A 14,543-nucleotide genomic window follows, 5' to 3' on the forward strand; every position below is an offset into this window, starting at 1 on the left:
AGTGATTTGATCTTTAAGTCATGTGGGCTCACTTAACAGTTATTGACCATACTCTTTAGTTAAACTCGACCTACCATTTACAAGCAGATGTAGAGCCATCATTGGGATCATCACCTAACAGTTATCGGATCCAATCCTATCCTTATGCTAGAGCAACTCTTTACTAATAGAGTGGTTGCGTGTTCTTGATGCAATTGAACCATTGTGACTAGTCAAGAATAATCAACACCTATAACATGCCCGCATATGATGGAAGACCTATGGACTTAATATTTATGAACAAGTTTAGATTTAGATCTCATCTAATTAGTCATCATATAATCGATCTAATTGGCATGGGCTATACCAAATCATCAAGAAACCTTATTCAAGACTTAATCTTTCAAATTGGTCAGGTAAGTGGAGATCGGTGGGGGTCCCTTCGTTGCTTTCTTTAGACACCAATAAATTGATCAGATCAGCGAATGAAACTAATTAAATAACTATCTTTCAATTACTTGCCTTAGACACCAATAGGTCAATTGGTCCAAATAAGTTAGCTTAAGCGAATCAGGCTCAAGCCATCGAGCTGAATTAGGTCTTTAGATTAATTGATTCTACATATGAAATTTAATCGATTTGATCAATAATAATTGTATGATCTTATAACTTAATTGATTTAACTCTAATCAACACTTGATTTGGATTGATCGAGTTAGACCCATTATATTCAAGTCAAAAAATCCTAGATGTAATCTAATTACATAACCTAATTTTTGATTTTTTCATGATCAAAATCCTCATGAACAAATATAAATTTTAGATTTTAAAATTAAGTTTTAGATCTAAATTCTTTACATAAAAGATAAATTTTTAATTATGAAACTAATTTTCAGATTTAACATATAAGCGTATATCTCATATATGCATGTAAAATTCAGATTTAAATAAAAATTCAGATCATAATATGATATCATAGATCTCATATGCAAATCATGAATCATATAAAAAATAATTTTCAGACTTTAATATGCAATGATATATCTCATATATGAATCATAAATAAGATCAAATTAATTTTTAAATTTATGCATGTATCTACATATCACATACATATGAACTAGAAACTGATTTAGAATAAATTTTAGATCTATGTATGTCTTCTCATATCAAATATATAAACTAAAAATTAAATCTAAAATAAATTTTAAATTTAAAATAATTATCTATACATCTCATGTATTAAAAAAAATCAAATTTTGAAACTCTTTTCGAAACATATATATCAATTTCATGCATATGAAACTCGTAGCTCTGATACCACTATTAAAATTTTATATCGGTGCATGCATGTATGTTTCAATTTTTTTTTTCTAAATAATATTACAGAATAGAAGATTAAAATATATTTTAATCTTAATTATGCATGCATAAAATATAGTTACAAAGATTTACTTCATATGCTGAAATTGAACACATATTAAATTTTATGCTGAAATTGAATATGTGATTGAATCATATATTTGTTTCATAATTTTTTTCTTTGAATCTGGATCTAATAGAGTGTAGGTTCTTCTTTGCCATGTAAGTGCTCGGTCTCTATGGGTATTGTTGGTGCAAAAATCCGTCTGCATCGGAGAAGCTGGAGTCGAGGAAGTCGCGGTCACCGTCGGGACCTGCAAAAGAAGTCTAAATCGGAGGTGGAGTTGCTACAGTAAGACCCTCCGATACTCAAGTCAGTTCTCTGCCTCAACAAGAATGGAGTGCTCGAATGAAAATTTTAGCAGAGTTTTTAGGTAAGAAATGAGAGCTTAGAAAATAACGTATCTGGGGTCCCTCTTTTATAGGTGGAGGGGGCAACAGACTGATAGCGATATTTGTAACCGTCTGACAGTGGGCTGCCCAGGGTCAGGAGAAGTTTGTTGCGAAGAGTAGTGGAGTGGAATCGTGGCTATCATCGGGATATGCCACGTGGAGTCTGTTGCAGGGAGTGGAGCGACGTCCGTTGTCGCGACTTACCAGAGGGTGGAGGAACCGCACATTATCCGTCGCAGAAAGTAGAGCAGGATCATGGCCATTATTGTGGTCTGCCAGAGAGTGATGGAGCCACGCGAAATCCATCGCAGGAAGTGGAGCAGAGTCATGGCCGTTACTGCGGCCTGCCAGGGAGTGATGGAGCCGCATAGAATCCATCGCAGGAAGTGGAGCAGAGTCGCGGCCGTTGCTGTGGCCTGCCAGAGGGTCCAGGCTTGTCGGCCGAAGTTCGATCGGAGTTCGATCTTCGTAGAAGCCCGGATGGGGATCATTTGTCGAGGAGTCTTGGCCAAGGCTGCTCGTGGTAGGAACTTGAAGTAGATCGTTTGCAGTGATAACTCGGAGTGGGTCGCTTGCAACAGGAGCTCGAAGTCTGACTCCCGTAGGAGCCCGAACGAAGCCTACCTGTAATTGAAGTCGTGGGCAGAGTCCGGCTCCCGTAGGAGTCCAGACGAAGTCTATCTACAAGTGACGTCATGGGTGGAGTCTGGCTCCCATGGGAGTCCGGACGAAGTCTGCCTGCAGGTGATGTCGTGGGCGGGGTCCTGCTCCCGTGGGAGTCCGGACGAAGTCTGCCTGTAGCCAGAGTCGGGGACGAGGTCCAGCTCCCGTAGGAGGCCGGACGAGATCCACCTGCAAGTAAAGTTGGGGGAGAAGTCCGGCTCCCGTAGGAGTCCGGACGAAGTCTACCTGTGATTGAAGTTGTGGGCGGAGTCTGGCTCCTGTGGGAGTCCGGACGAAGTCTGCCTGCAGCCAGAGTCGGGGACGAGGTCTGACTCCCGTAGGAGTCCGGACGAAGTCTTCCTGTAAGTGAAGTTGGGGGCGAAGTCCGGCTCCCGTAGGAGTCCGGACGAAGTTGATTGAAGTCGTGGGCGGAGTCTGGCTCCCGTAGGAGTCCGGACGAAGTCTGCCTACAGCCGGAGTCGGGGATGAGGTCCGGCTCCCATAGGAGTCCGGACGAGATCTTCCTGTAAGTAAAGTTGGGGGTGAAGTCCGGCTCCCGTAGGAGTCCGGATGCAGTCTTCCTACTGTAGAAGTTGGGGATGAATTCTAGAAGGTGGTCGATCATTGTGGATGCTTGGGTGGAGTCCATCCATCGACAAAACTTGGGAGTGTTGTGGAGGCTCGGCTACCAGAGAGGTTCGGGGGGATGTCACCGCAGGTCGGGAGTCGGCAGAATCCCTGAAGGGTCATTCCCGTCACGAACTTTGGCTAGGGGGTACTTTATACCCAACACCAGTCCCCCTACATTCGAGTTCGAATTTCGAATGAAGAAAGTACAGAAAAATTTTCGCAACCGAAGTTGTCCCCTTGAATCCTGTGCGCGATCGCCCCCAGATATTCTGGTATTTAATGTGCGTGTGCTGGAGTCTTTTCAAATCAGAGCGATCCGAAGGGACCTTTCGAAATTTTCACTGGAGCGCTGGCCCAGGTATGGTGCAGTAATGGCTCTGTCAGCTGTCAACCGCTTTCAGCCGCCTGCCGTGGCGAGTGGGACACGTGGCGAGCGCGGGTCGGCCTGGGGAGATCCGCGATCATTATAGCATCGGATCCCAGGGTCTATTTAAACCTGCCTTTTCACCTTTAGAGGCCTCATTCCGCCTGAAAGTTCTGTCGGTGTCTGTCTTCTCCTCGAGAGCTCTGACCCTCCTTGGCGTCTACCTTGGCCCTAAGCATCCTTCGAGTCATCCCTGTCCTCGTACCTTCTGCATCCTTCGGAGCGACTTAGGTTAGTCCCGGAACTTTCATTCCCCTTCTCGCCATTTGGGTGCCCCTTTTCCTCCATTTCTCTTCTGTCGCACTCCTTTGGTTTGGTTCCTCGCAAACCTTTCGCCTCTTGTTCCATCTGATTTTTTATGAATTTTTAGGGTCCTTATTCGAAATATCTTCCGGCACCTCTGCCTCTGGTGGTTCCGGGAGTTCATCCGCCTCAGTCCTCAGAACCCCCACACTGTAGACGAACCCACATCTGGGGCTGGGCCTCACTTGATTTTTGCATCGGGTGCCATTCCCTGTTCTCTGACTCCGGATGAACTCCTACTGATAAGGGTTCAGTATGGAGTTCCTCCAGAGTACGATCTAGAGCTCCCCGATCCCGTCAATCGGGCTAGCACCCCCCCGCCTGGCCGCTTCTGCCTGTATCAGGAGGCCTTCCGTGCCGAACTCTGGCTTCCGCTTCCGCCCTTCGTCGTCATGCTTTTCTATTTTTTAGATATTTCTTTAGCTTCAGTTGCACCGAACTCCTTTAGATTTTTGATAGGGTTCCTCTCCCTTTGTCATGTAGTTGAAGTTCAGCCATCTCTTTCTTTGTTTAGGTATTTTTACACCTTCAAGCGTCACCCTTCGACAAAGGACTGGTGGTATTTCTCCCCCCAATTTGGCAAGAAGGGATTGCTGAAAGGTGCTCCCTCTTCAATCCACAACTAGAAGGGGAAGTACCTCTTCATCCACTGCCCGACTTTGAGGCTGGGATTGCCCCCTTGGGGCTCTCTGAGGGACTCTGTCTGTCGGGCTCCTAGCCTGGGGGAGGACGACCTTCAGGCCGCCCGGAAGCTTCTTGGTTATTCGGCTCCTTCCCTTCCCAACCTTCTGAAGGAGCAGTTTTTGTTCAACATCGGTTTGAGTCCCCAAGATCCTGCGAGTATCCCACCTTTTCTTTCCTCTTCTTTTCTTCTGCTCTTCTTCTTCTTCTCTTTTTTTTTCTTTCTCTTTCTTCTTTCTCACCCCCTTTTTTTTTTTTTTTTTTTTTTTTTAGGAATGGACGCCGAAGCAGCATGGATGCTCGCCAGAGGCCTCAAGGCCCATAAAAGAAAAGGCGTCGCGGCCTCCAGATCAGTAAAGAAGGCCAGGACGGAGGAGATGAGCTCGACCGCGCCTGCCCAGGCGGCCCCCGCGGTCGACGTTCCTTTAGACACCGAGCCCCCAGCTCCCGGGCCTCTTCAAGGAGCTCTCCCGTTGAGGTTCCCGCCTCAAGGGACCGCATCGAGATGGTGCCTGGGGCCGAGAGGGGGAGGAGAAGGAAGTCGGTGGCCCACAGGGTGAGTAGCCGTCGGGCCGCCGTCGAAGAATCCCACAGTTCCGACGAAGAGCCGGGGGAGAATCCCTTCAATGACAGGGACTTGATTAAGTGGTTGATTGACGGCTGCATCCTGCTCGAGGTCGTCGAGAGGATTGATCGCGCCGATCCCGAACAGTGGGTTTGGGACTCCCTGGGGTTCTTTCTCAAGGTAAACAGATTCACTTCCCTTCTTTCCCTCGTCCCTTCGTTCTGACCTCCTAGCCGCCCCTGCAGGTCGGGCACCAGCTCCTTGCCAATATCGAGGTGATGAACCGGGCGGAGGAGAGTCATCGGGCTGAAGCTGCTCGCCTCAAAGAGAAGGCAGCCGAGGTAGTCACCCTCCAAGAGGCCCTGGAGAAAGAAAAGCAGGCCCTGGAGAAAGAGAGGCAGACCTCGGAGGAGACAGCGAGGAAGGCGGAGGCCGAGGTCGCAAATTTGGTGGAGCAGATCCTGGTCCTAGTCTCAGAAGCCAGAGCTCTTGCGATGGAGGAGTTCAAGGCCTCTGTAGAGATGAGGGATCTGAACGTCAAGTTCGGCCAAGAAGCATTCATCAAAGGATTCGAGCTCTGCCAGGAGAAGGTGGTCAGAAAATTTCCCGAGCTCGATCTCAGCTTCTTGGGCGAGGTGTCTGAAGATGAAGCCGGTCCCTCTCCCACTGCTACTGCCATCGCAGCCCCCCTTCCAGGGACACCGAGCTCCCCAACTCCTATTTCAGAGGTCTGAGACCTCTGACCTTGTATTTTTCTTTTACTGTAATTTTTTTTTTCTTTTTGTCTTTAAGAAACATTCAATCAATGAAGTTGAATTTCTCCTTATGGAGGGCTTCTCCACTCTTCCTTCCTCCTCCTTTTTTATTTTTCTTTCTGCAATGGGACGCGCCTTGACACTTTTATCTCCCGATGGCAGTATTCTGCCGAAGTGCTTCTCCTACCACAGGGGATTCCACTGAAGTCCACGATCCAGCGTCTGAAGAAGGAAGTTCTTTATTTAACAAAAAGGTCGAAGAAGATGGATGGCGAGCTCCGCAGGTTGAGGGAGAGCCACTCTGAAGCCACTGCGGAGGCCACCCGCTTCTGAAACCTCCACGTGAAGGGGATCATGGAGTACAGTCGGAGGAAGGCGAACTTCGAGAAGGAGCTCGAGGAACACAAGAAGCGCGCCAGCGACCGATCTTGGGCTCAAGCTGCCAAGATCAGTTCTCTCAGAGTGGAGTTGTCGGCTGCGCAGGAGAAGATTAGCCAGTTGGAAGGAAGCTCATCTCAGCTTTTGACTCGGGCCGACAGTGATCGGGAATGATCGAAGAAGGTCTCCAACCTTCAGCAACAGCTCCAGGATGCCGAGGCGAGCTATGACGTGTACCGGACCGGCTGGCGCAAGCAGGTGGACGAATACAGGGGAAAGCTCAGGATGGCGACCGACGAGGTTGTCCACCTTCAGAGGCAGCTAGCTGGAGGGGCTCAGCCTACTCCCGCTCCAGATTTCAGTGAACTCCAGTCCCTGAGAAGAACTGTAGAAGAGCTATCTGTCGCCCTTGGGGAGGAAAAGGCCGAGCTGCAGCAATTGAAGATCCAACTGGTATGCGAGCAGCAGGCCGTCAAGAACACGAAGGCAGAATCTGAGGTCCTGAAAAAAAGGCATCGAGAGGCAGAGAACGAAAGCCAGTGACTTCACCGAAGATGCATGGAGATACTAATGAGAGAGAGGGAATTGGAAGCAGAAGTCGAAAGTTTAAGGCGCTCCCTGATGAGGGTCGAAGCCGAAAGTTCGAGGTCAGAGGAAGCCGGGCCCCCTTAGGGCTCTTTTTTTCTTTCATCCTCCTATGTGTCTTCTTTTACTGCTTGTTTGTTCGTTGGCGTTGTTGCTTTTCTTTTTCTTTTCGATGCCGATGTCGTCGGGAGGTTCTTGGGCGTCGCCGCATCGACTTGCTTTTCTTGTCATCTTTCTTCTTCAGCCTCAAGGGCTCTGTAATGCATATTTTGTCAATAAAATGAAAAGGTTTTTGTTACCTCTTGTACTCATGTGTCGAATTATCATTTGCCGGACTTCCTTCGGCTTTCACATTGTCTGATATCGATGCCGTTCGAAAGTACCCGATCGTCGTCATGTTGATCCATCCTTCTGTTTATGGCCGCTGATTTGTCCGGGGCCACCCGGGTTTGACACCTCCTTTTAGAGTTCAAGCTGGGAGGTCCGGGCTTATCGTCGCCCTGAGGAAGCCGCCTTATCTTTGGCTCGTGTTGAGAGCTTTCTTGAAGGTCAAAAATTTTGATAAGAACCCCAATCCTTGTTGAGACGAGGTTCCTTGCATCTTTGATGCAATTTGCTTTTCATTCATCACTGATGCAGTCCATCACCTTCCTTTTCAACTCCCCTCTCCTTTTTCTTTTTCTTTTTTCGAGTGAGGGTTTTCCCTCTGCTCTTGGTGGGGTCGCGGGAGCGCGAAGGGGTCGCTGGGAAGGTTTCCTTCTTCCTATCTGGTCTTAAATGACCAGATCTTGACTGGCATCGGGATGGGGTTCTTCCCCTATTTTTGACATAATTGATTTTAGCTCAGGCTAGGACGAGGTCCTCCTCTTGTCACTAACAGGGCTATGAGGGTGCATATGGACGCTGCGGGGCCTCTCCCCCCACCCGGTCTGAGTGTAACTGGGCCTTCAATTTTGCTCATGTTAGGGCGAGATCCTCCTCCTGTCCCTAACATGACTGCAGGGGCACATGTGGGCATTGCAGGACCTCTTCCCCTATCCGGTCTAAGGAGAATCGGGCCTTCGACTTTGCTCATGTTAGGGTGAGGTTCTCCTCCTGTCCCTAACATGGCTGTGGAGGTGCATGTGGGCACTGTTTGGTCTCTCCCCCCATCCGGTCTAAGGAGAATCGGGCCTTCGACTTTGCTCATGTTAGGGCGAGGTTCTCCTCCTGTCCCTAACATGGCTGTGGGGGCACATATGGGCATTTTTTGGCCTCTCCCTCCATCCGATCTAAGGGGAATCGGGCCTTCGACTTTGCTCATGTTAGGGCGAGGTTCTCCTCCTGTCCCTAACATGGCTGTGGGGGCGCATATGGGCGCTGTTTGGCCTCTCCTCCCATCCGATCTAAGGGGAATCGGGCCTTCAACTTTGTTCATGTTAGGATTTATTTTTGTTGTCCGAAGGGGTCATCCCCTGTCGTTACATGTCCGTACCAAAAGGAAAAGATGTGCAGATCTGAAAGAAATCTTGATTTGAAATAGAGTCATTCGTTATACATTTACAAGTTTTCAAACTCTAGGGCTGTGGAAGGTTTGCTTCCTGTCAAGGTCCTCTAGAGATGGAGTTGATGATCCTAATTGGAGGCCGATCTCCGGGCTGCTCCTCCCTCCTTGGCGGCTCAGGCTGCGGCAGGGCCCTTGGCCGATCTTCTCTACCATCAGACCGATGTTGAATGAATCTGTCGAGCCGACCTCCTCGGATTAGCTCCTCGATCTCGTCTCAGATCTGGATGCATTCTTTCATATCGTGGCCGTGGTCACGATGGTAGAGGCAGAACTTGTTAGGATTGTGCTTCTCGAGATGCATGCGCATCCTCTCCGGCCTTGGGAGCTGCTCTCTGACCTCCATCAATACCTATGTTTTGATGCATTGAGGGGGGCATAGTTATGGAATCTTCCTGGGGGAGAGCCCCACCGAGCCCGCCGCTTCGGGCTTCCCTGCCTGCGTGCTCGGAGAGGGGTCTGGGCACGCTTGTGCCCGGGGGGAGTTCGAGAATGTGGCCGAGCTTTCCTCGCCCCTTTTTCGACTGCGGGCTTATTTGGGTTCCCCGCCTGCTGCTATCTCGCGGTCTCTTCATTTTTCATTTTGAAGGCCTCTTCAGCTTGAGCGTACCCTTCGACCCGAGCCAATAGATCAGCAAAATCTCTGGGGTACTTCTTTTTCAGGGAGAACAAAAGGTCATTCTTCTGAAGGCCGCCCTTCAGAGCGGCCATTGCTACCGACTGGTCCAAGTTTCGGACCTCCAGCGCGGCGACATTGAAACGGTTGATGTAGGCCCGAATGGACTCCCCCTCCCTCTGCTTGATATTGATGAGGGACTCCGAACCCTTCCGGGGGTGCCGGCTGCTGACAAAATGAGCCACAAATTGGTGGCTCATCTGATCAAAGGAAAAGATGGTACCCGACTTCAGCATCGAGTATCAGTTTCTCACCGCTCCCTTCAAGGTGGATGGAAAGGCTCGGCATAGAATGGCGTCGGGCATGCCATGAAGCAGCATCATTGTTCGAAAGGCCTCCAGGTGGTCAACTGGGTCTGAAGTCCCATCGTAGCTTTCGAATTGAGGGAGTTTGAAGTTCGGCGGGATTGGTTCCTGCATGATCATTTGAGAGAAGGGAGGGTCAGTACAAATATCCTCACCATAAGCGGGGGGAGCGTGGCGGAGCTCTTCGATCCACCTGTTCATCTCCTAGAGCCTCCGATCCAGGAAATCCTCTCGACTGTGGATCTCGAGTGTCTTCAGGAAGAACAGAGGTAGAGATCTTCCAGGGGTGGAATCATGATCTGATTGGGGGTTCTCCACCCTTGGATTCATCTTTCCAGGAAAGATGGGGTGGCTGGCCCAAGTGGCCCGTCCCACCGTTGGATTTTGGGGTTCCGGTGATGCTCTTTTCAGTCGCACTGACGCCTGCGGCTGCTGCTGCTGTTGCATGGCCTGCACAGCTTCAGTGAGGCCTCTGACCTGCTGCACCAGTAGGTCGAATTGCTCCGCACCAACCACTATTGCCGGAGGAGGAGGAGGAGGCTAGTAAACTGGAGGTGAGGCCGGAGCCTGAGATCTGGCCGTGGAGGTCGTGGATCGTCACGTGGACGCTTTGCGGGGAGGCATCGGGCGAGGACCTAGTGAAGGAAGAAGGAGAGGATACCGAAAAAGATGACCGGAGGCGGTCTCGTTGAGCGCTCCTTTAAGAACAAGGGTACTGCGAAGATACAACCCTTCCTCTAGCGCCAATTCTGTTGGTGCAAAAATCCACCTGCATCGGAGAAGCTGGAGTCGAGGGAGTCGCGATCGCCACCGGGACCTACAAAAGAAGTCTAAACCGGAGGTGGGGTTGCTCCGGCAAGACCCTCCGACGCTCAAGTCAGTTCTCTGCCTCAACAAGAATAGAGTGCTCGAACAGAAATTTTAGCAGAGTTTTTAGGTAAGAAATGAGAGCTTAGAGAATAACGTATCTGGGATCCCCCTTTTATAGGTGGAGGGGGCAACAGACTGATAGCGATGTTTGTAACCGTCTGGCAGTGGGTTGCCCAGGGTCAAGAGGAGTTTGTTGTGAAGAGTAGTGGAGTGGAATCGTGGCTATCACCGGAACATGCCACGTGGAGTCTGTTGCGGGGAGTGGAGCGGCGTCTGTTGTCGCAACTTGCCAGAGGGTGGAGGAACTGTGCGTTATCCATCGCAGGATCATGGCCATTATTGTAGTCTGCCAGGGAGTGATGGAGCCACACGGAATCCATCGCAGGAAGTGGAGCAGAGTCGTGGCCGTTACTGCGGCCTGCCAGGGAGTGATGGAGCTGCGCAGAATCCATCGCAGGAAGTGGAGCAGAGTCGCGGTCATTGCTGCGGCCTGCCAGAGGGTCCAGGCCTGTCGGTTGAAGTTCGATCGGAGTCCAATCTTCGTAGAAGCCCAGACGGGAATCATTTGTCAAGGAGTCTTGGCCAAGGCTGCTCGTGGTAGGAACTTGAAGTAGATCATTTGCAACGGTAACTCAGAGTGGGTCGCTTGCAACAGGAGCTCAAAGTCTGGCTCCTGTAGGAGCCCAGATGAAGCCTGCCTGTAATTGAAGTCGTGGGCAGAGTCCGACTCCCGTAGGAGTCCGGACGAAGTCTATCTGCAAGTGACGTCGTGGGCGGAGTCCGGCTCCCGTGGGAGTCCGGACGAAGTCTGCCTGCAGGTGACATCGTGGGTGGGGTCCGGCTCCCGTGGGAGTCCGGACGAAGTCTGTCTGCAGCCAGAGTCAGGGATGAGGTCCGACTCCCGTAGGAGGCCGGATGAGGTCCACCTACAAGTGAAGTTGGGGGCGAAGTCCGGCTCCCGTAGAAGTCCGGATGAAGTCTACCTATGATTGAAGTCGTGGGCAGAGTCCGGCTCCCGTGGGAGTCCGGACGAAGTCTGCCTGCAGTTAGAGTCGGGGATGAGGTCCGGCTCCCATAGGAGTCCAGACGAAGTCTTCCTGCAAGTGAAGTTGGGGGCGAAGTTCGGCTCTCATAGGAGTCCGGACGAAGTTGATTGAAGTCATGGGCGGAGTCTGACTCCCGTAGGAGTCCGGACGAAGTCTGCCTGCAGCTGGAGTCGGAGATGAGGTCCGGCTCCCGTCAGAGTCCGGACGAGGTCTTCCTGCAAGTGAAGTTGGGGGCGAAGTCTGGCTCCCGTAGAAGTCCGGATGCAGTCTTCTTGCTGTAGAAGTTGGGGATGAATTCTAGAAGGTGGTCGATCATTGTGGATGCTTGGGTGGAGTCTGTCCGTCGGCAAAAATTGGGAGTGTTGCGGAGGCTCGACTGCCAGAGAGGTTCGGGGGGATGTCGCCGTAGGTCGGGAGTCGGTAGAATCCCTGAAGGGTCATTCCCGTCACGAACTTTGGCTGGAGGGTACTTTATACCCAATAGGTATCAACTCAGGATCAGCTTGGAACAGTCTTCTTTGGTGTTGATCTTTCTTTTCTAAGAACAATCATCCTACAAATCTAAACGAAGTCTGGATCATGATCAACTCTTTGATCCTTTCCATAATCCTTTCTTCTCTTCTTCTCTTGCTCTTCTTTTCTTGATTATGAAGTAGTCAAGGCCTGAAAATCAGCAAGTAAGGGGACACCAAAGCTCCTCTTAGGCGTAGAGATGTTGGATGCCCAATACCTTTGGGTGTTGGAACCTTATAGGAGAAGAGAGGGAGAAGAGAAGGAGGCATGGGGAGCTCTTATGGGAGGCATGGGCTGCTAAAAATCAGATCTGAGAAGCCTTAGGGAAGGCCTCTTTAAATAGATAAAAAGTTTGAATCATATTCTAAACTAAATAGCCCCTTAATACAAGTCCTGCTTGCATTAGGAATCTTTATTCCTATAGTTATTTGACCCCCTTTAGGAGATCCATTAGATGCTAACTATTGGAGCCTTAGCACCTACTTTTGCATATGCCACATGGCACTTATGGGATGCCCCTACTAGTTCCACACGCCTTTTTTTAAGTGGGAACATGCCCAATTAGATCGAATCAAGTGGCGCCCCATCCAAATAATCAAGAAAATTGATTAAGAATTTGATCCCTTAATCCATATGATCCGAAAACCTAAGCACCCAACAATTGAAGCCCAATGAATCTAATTCATTAAGGTTATTAGTAGATAATTAACTTGAATTAATCCTATCAAATAAGTAATTCAAGTACAAAGAGAAAATTGAGTCCAACCATATGCTGGCAAGATTACTCTGAATCCAATAAAATTTTTCTAAATCCAATTAAGACTTCATAAGTCTAATTGCTTATTCTAGATCTAATCCTGTTATTATGTGATCCTATAGGTTCAATTCTATCTAGTAGTGAGATATACAATGATTTTTATTAAAGTATCATCGAAATTTTTTTCAATGGGTCAGAATAATTTCACTCTAGCTTATCAAGAATTATCGATCCTAAGCAATCCTAGTAAGCTCTCATAATCTATCAGTGACACTTAGCAGTATGTAGTGACAACCTTATAGAATCAAAAAAGAATCTCAAGGTATAGTTAACATATGATTCAGTTCCTTTATCGTGAGTCTTGACTAGATGGCAGATCATGGATAAATTATCAAACCTCATCATCAGTCATATAATAGATTGGATCAGCTCAAGTTTAATTATGATTTTCATAGAAACTCTTTGTTCATCAATCACACTGCTGTGGCCACAGACTTTTGGACTTAGTCTCTCAAATCTCATAAAACTACTTCTCTCTATCAAGGTCAATAGATTCTATATAGATGTGTACCCAATTTCTATAGTGAATCAACTATCGTCAATATCCACTACAAGATCATAATAAGGTTATGTTTATGTGTGAGTCAAATTTCAGCAGTCTCACTACGAGTAGTCATACTATCGTAGGTCAAAAGATCATTCACACAACTACAATACCGAGACAATCACTGACGATTAATTAGAAATATAAGTAATTTTTTGTATGATCATGCTCAGTACTAATTATTCTCTACCAACTAACCACACTTATCGCTCAATGCCTCTACACTATAGACCAAAGATTCCAAAAAAGTGATCTATATATCGGTCTATCCAGATCGATCACCATCCTCATGATGATACTATAACCAAAAATATTTAGGAATTAATTATACATATCTCTAATTCTCAACATCTTGAGAATATGTTTTGAAGTATTAATTTCATAGATGATTCAAAGACACATCATTCTTGAATGAAAAAAAAAAATTGCCTATTTATTGATCAAATCAATGTATTAAGTATAAAATTATATCCTAAATTTATTATAATATGTCAGTCAGATTGGCTTGTAGGATATACACCTAACATTGTCATCATCAAAAAGGAAAAGATTGTTGATCCTAAGATTGATTTTGATGATTTCAAAATATTAAGTATAGATGATACTAATCATATATTTCAAAGATAATTGTAGGAGTTTTCAGATGCTTAAATTGAAGAATTCATGTATAGAAAAGATCCCCTTAAGTTGGTAAGCCAAAGCCTTCAAGGAACAAGATTTCATAAGTTTGGATAGCTCAATATGAAGAAAAATAATATTGAAAGATTTTGAGTCTACTCTGAAAAGTTTTAACTTAATTCTGACATGTTGGTATGCTTGGGACATAAATTGAGTCGATCTAGTAGAAGATTGAGCCAATCCAGTATGAGTGGATATAGAAAATAGAAAGTTAAAATTTCAAAACTTCAGACTTAGCTGACTTAGTAAAAAATTGAGCTGGCTCAGTACTTAGTCGACCCAGTGAAATACTAAAGAAAAATTGAGCTGACCCAGTACTTAGTCGATCCAGTGAAAAATTTAGTTGGCTCAGTGACTTATAACAGCTAGTTTTCTATTTTGTAGCTTTTTATCTCCATTGTCTCATAATGGCTATTTTAGCCACTCCAACAGCTAGAACACTTCCTCCAATCTCTGTCAAGCTTATTTAAAGATAGAGAATCAAAGAAAAAATATAGAATTGAAAGAAGAAATCATTCAAGTTTGAGAGTTTCATTGAATATTCAAGAAAAAGAGAGAAGAGAGAGATTCAAGCACAGATTTTAATGGACTTTCAAGAGTAGATTTCTTTAACATCTCAAGCATTCTCTCAAGTATCAAATAAGAAAAGTTCAAGCTTTAAAGATCAACCTTACAACATCTTCATCAAGCTTGAAAGAATTTTTTTTATTTTCATTTTGTGCTGAAATTCTATTTTGTATTTTTATTTTTTTACAAGTTTTTTTTTGGGGAAA

The sequence above is a fragment of the Elaeis guineensis genome, chromosome 10, assembly GCF_000442705.2.
Source record: "Elaeis guineensis isolate ETL-2024a chromosome 10, EG11, whole genome shotgun sequence".
Classification (NCBI taxonomy): Eukaryota; Viridiplantae; Streptophyta; class Magnoliopsida; order Arecales; family Arecaceae; genus Elaeis; species Elaeis guineensis.